The sequence below is a fragment of the Ailuropoda melanoleuca genome, chromosome 14, assembly GCF_002007445.2.
Source record: "Ailuropoda melanoleuca isolate Jingjing chromosome 14, ASM200744v2, whole genome shotgun sequence".
Classification (NCBI taxonomy): Eukaryota; Metazoa; Chordata; class Mammalia; order Carnivora; family Ursidae; genus Ailuropoda; species Ailuropoda melanoleuca.
This window is the reverse complement of record NC_048231.1, coordinates 5,150,663-5,155,237: the sequence shown is the minus strand read 5'-3', so window position 1 is coordinate 5,155,237 and position 4,575 is coordinate 5,150,663. Positions and strand designations below refer to the sequence as shown.

At 40.0% G+C, this 4,575-nt stretch overlaps 1 pseudogene; it reads right to left on the bottom strand.

Annotated features, from left to right (window-relative positions):
- Positions 1-687: 687 nt before the first annotated feature.
- On the bottom strand, positions 688-1,164 carry LOC105234971 (annotated as a pseudogene).
- Positions 1,165-4,575: the final 3,411 nt, after the last annotated feature.

Genomic DNA, 4,575 nt, shown 5'->3' with positions numbered 1-4,575 from the left:
TTTTGACACAAGTTGCATATTTAATGAGATGTTATCTCCTGAAAGGATGTTTTCCACTCTTCGTATTTCCTTAGTCATAATTTTTACTGCAGTAAATAACATGCAGTAGTAAACACAGGCATAGTGATAGATTTTGCAATTGATATTTACAACAAGGAGAAATAAATGAAATTTTTATAACTAGGGGAATAGAATCAGGAAAAGCAATATAAACAAAGGAAATTAACATGATAGAAAAATAATATCTTGGATTTAAAATGAAGTTTAAAAGTCATTTACTTATTCTAATTATTTACTCTCTATGACACCCCGACATATAGTGACATATAGTCATTTAAGTTCTGATTGAATGCTTTCAGTAACACGGCATTCACTATTATTTACATTGGTATAACTTACACTACCACTATCTATCTATTACCAGTCATTTCTTGGGTTGAGACAAGTTTTTGCTTTACGATATTGACTCTTCCATCTCAGTCTGAATTTGCAAATCCCTTCCCAATATGGGTCTGATGAAAAGGATGCAGATGCATCCTTTCACATTAGTTATTTTTGCTCAAAAGATAAAAATTTCTACCTGTGACCCTAATATAGCATTTAAACCCCCATATTTTCAATGTTAGGTGCTATTCTAATATTTCCTACTCATTCATTGCCAGGTAATTTTCTTCTTATATGAAGAACCTATTTTCTATCTATGTCTCTTGCAAGTTCTGTCTCTATCACACCTACTTTTTTCCCCCCAAGAGTCCAGCTTTTTATTGAACAGGTTACAGAAGAAGTGTGATCAAAGAGACCAAAGCCCATGTCATCATCAGATTTCTCAAATTCTTCTTTGCTTCTACTTCCTTCTCAGCTGGGACAGCAGTAGTGGAGGGAATGGGACCTCCTGCTGGTGCAGCACCAGCTACCAGGACAGATCCACAAGCCCCAACATTGCAGATGAGGCTCCCAATGTTGACAATGGCCAGGGACTTTTCAGACAAGCTCAGCCAGAAAGGGTCAACATTTACACCAGGTGATTTAATGAGGGCATTCATCTCATCTCCCCTGACCTGCATCACCTCATCATCATGATGAGGTGATCCCATTCTGCATCACCTCATCATCATGCAGGATGAAGGTCAAGTAGATGCAGGTGAGCTCTGAGAAGGAGGCCATTGTACAGGCAGGTGATGGACTGGTGATGCTGGCATTGGATGCTGGTTTAGGATGAAGTGAGGGCCTCATCCCATCATGGTCTTAGCTTCCTTAGAAGGACCAAGTACCTTAGCAGCAGCTGAAATAAGTCTGTTTCCATTCTAAAAGTTGACTTCCTTAATTCTCTAAGTTATTTGTCTTTGTGCCTTTTTTTATTCTCCTCAATGACTTTAGTTTCAACTTCTTTTATTCTGTTATTGTGTAGCTGTATCACAAAGCAGGACAAAAGTACTTATTTTAATTTTTTTCTTTCTACAGAATTCTGAATTATTCAGATAGCCCTTATGTTACCAAGTTAGTTCTATTATATTTCATCTACTCTTAAAACGTAGTTGGAAGGTTTCAAGTCTTATACATATTTATATCACCTAGTGCTTAACAGAGAGCCTTCTAACTGTAAGGTCTGTCTCTACATAGGGTATGCAGGGAAGCATACTATATCCATAATAATCAGAAATACATATATATAATAATCAGAAATTTACACTGAATCTAGCAGATTAGAACTATTTATTTTCTTGAACCTTTAAAAATCCTCACTATAAGCAAGACTATCACTCCTGCTGTTTTTTTTTCATCAGATAACTCTTGAACTAGTTAATTCTTCCAGAAGTGAGCCTTTTGCTGCTGTTGCTGCTCATTTCCTGGGACTATTGAAAATTGTTGAACAAAGCAGCAAGTATTTTGGGAAAGAAAAGGATGTTAAGTGAAAGAGTGACTATAAAACTATGGAAAAGATAAGGAAATCTGAGTCATAGTCATACAGCAGAGTACAGGATTGATCTTCTTGCCAAACTAATGCTCTGTACATCTTGTGCAATTACATTTCTTTCATATAAATAGGCTCATTTTTGGTATATGCCAAGAAGGATGCTAATCTATGCTTTCTCTTATAATGGTGTATTTGCTCCTAAAAGACAAATACAAAATTACTTATCTTCATTTTTCATGCATCATCACACAAATATAGGCACTCTGTCTGGCTTTAATTAGTAATTCAGATAAAATATAAGTTGAGCCTAAAGAATCTTTGGATTTTCTGTGTAGCTGATTTGTCATTTATGATGCAAACTCCAAAAGTCACCCATGACTTCTCTTGATTGATTTTATCACAGTTTTGGAAGAATAGAGCATTCATCTGCTCTAATTAAAGATTTTACACTCAGCCTTTTTCCAAACAGCAAATATTTAAAATTTCAAATAGCCACAAAATGTAAATTTTGGTTAGATAAGTCTCCTTCCTTTGAAACAAATTAGTGAGTAAAAAAGATACATAGCAAATGAAAAATGCATAAACTTGGAAAATGCATTAATGGCACTGCTTGTATAATTGACATAAAGACAAAGTATATAGGACAGTATATAGTTTTTGAAGTCACACACATCTGATTCAAACTCCAGGTCTCTCATTTTCTAGATGTGTGACCTCATGCAACTTATCTAGTCTCTGCTTCATTCTTCTTGTCTCTAAAATGGGGATGATAATATCTATTTTTTTTAGCACTGTAAAAAGGAACACAAATATGAAATACTAAGCTTACTGCCTGACATATGCCATCTTATCATTATTATTAGTGTCAAACATGTTTTCTCTCCAATTCAACTTTTATTGTAAGCTCTAGCCAGAGCTGTAGGGAAGTAAACACAGAAATCCAAATTGGAAAGAAAGAAGTAAAATGATTTTTGTTCATAGATGATATAATTTTATATATAGAAACCCTATGGTGGCACCTGGGTGGCTCAGTTGTTAAGCATCTGCCTTTGGCTCAGGTCATGATCCCAGGGCCCTGGGATCGAGCCCAGCATCGGGATGCCCACTCAGTGGGAAGACTGCTTCTCCCTCTCCCACTCCCCCTGCTTATGTTTCCTCTTTCACTGTCTCTCTTTCTGTCAAATAAATAAACAAAATCTTGAAGGAAAAAAAAGAAAACCTAAATATTCCACCAAAAATGTTAGAGTTATTAAATACATTCAGAAAAATTATGTTATAAAATCAATATGCAAAAATCAGCTGCATTTCTATACACTAATGATGAGAAATTTGAAGAGGAAATTAAGAAAATAATTCCATTTAAGGGGTTCCAGTTCCAAGATGGCAGAGGAGCAGGAGACCTAAAGTTCGTCTGGTCCCAGGAATTCAGCTAGAGAGCTACCAAACAATTCTGAATACCTATGAACGCAACTGGAGAACGAAGAAAAGAGTAGCAGAAACTCTATGAACTGAAAAGCGACCACTTTCTGCAAGGAGGAGAAGAGATGGTGGAGGAGTAGGAGACCCCTTTCTCAGCTGGTCCCCTGAGTCGAGCTGGATATCCACCAGACCATCCTGAACACCCACGAATTCAGCCTGAGACGTAGGAAGGTACATCTGAATCTCTACAAATGAACATCTCCAGTGCTGAATATTGAGGTACGAAGAAGGGAGCCATGAATCTGTGCAGAGATATCAGAAGATAAACGGAAGGAGGGAGCCGACATGCTTGGGTGCTGGGAAGCAGTAGCCACCTGCACTGGGGAGCGGGCCAGACTCGAGGACCAGCACCTGCAAGAGAGCAGACTGAGACTGTGAGCCTGGGAATGCGCATGAGATCAGACTGAAATCCGGAGCTCCAGAGAGCTCACTGGAACTAGACTGATACCAAGAGCTTGGGAGCGTGTGAGCAACCAGACTGAAAACTGGTGCTCCGGACGCATGCCACGCAAACCACACTGAAACAGGGAGCTCCGGAGCGCATGCGAACCACACTGAAACAGGGAGCTTGGGAGCATGTGCAGAAACCAGGGGCAGCTGGCAGTGTTAGATGCACAAAGGATAGAGACATGCCAGTCCTGGAAGTGGGGGCTGGAAGAGTGGCTGTGGGGCACACAATCCGACACTGCAAGGTTTTTAGCAGCACCGACAGAAACAGAGTTAAAGTGGCAAAAAGAGCTCAGTGGAGAGCAGACTGTGATCTCTCCGTTCTGAGTCAGAGACCAGGATACGGCCACTGCTGCTCTGACTCTCAGAAGAGTCACAGAAAACCTCCAGGCAAAACTGCCAGAGAACAAAGCCCGGATATACCAGCTCACATTGTGCCCATACCCATCCCCCCTTGCAGGGGACAGGGCGACTCTACCCAAACAGGGTTGCCTGAGTATCAGTGCGGCAGGCCCCTCCCCCAGAAGGCAGGCTGAAAAATCAAAAAGCCCACATCCCTAAGATTCCTATAAAACAAGTGCACACTGCCAGGGTCCTGGTCAATAATTTGGGCTGTGTGCATCCCCACAACCTCTCCTCATCAGAATGATGATGAGGAGAAATCCCCCCCCCCAGCAAAGAAAAGATAATGAGTCTGTGGCCTCTGCCAAGAACTGATGGATATGGATACAACC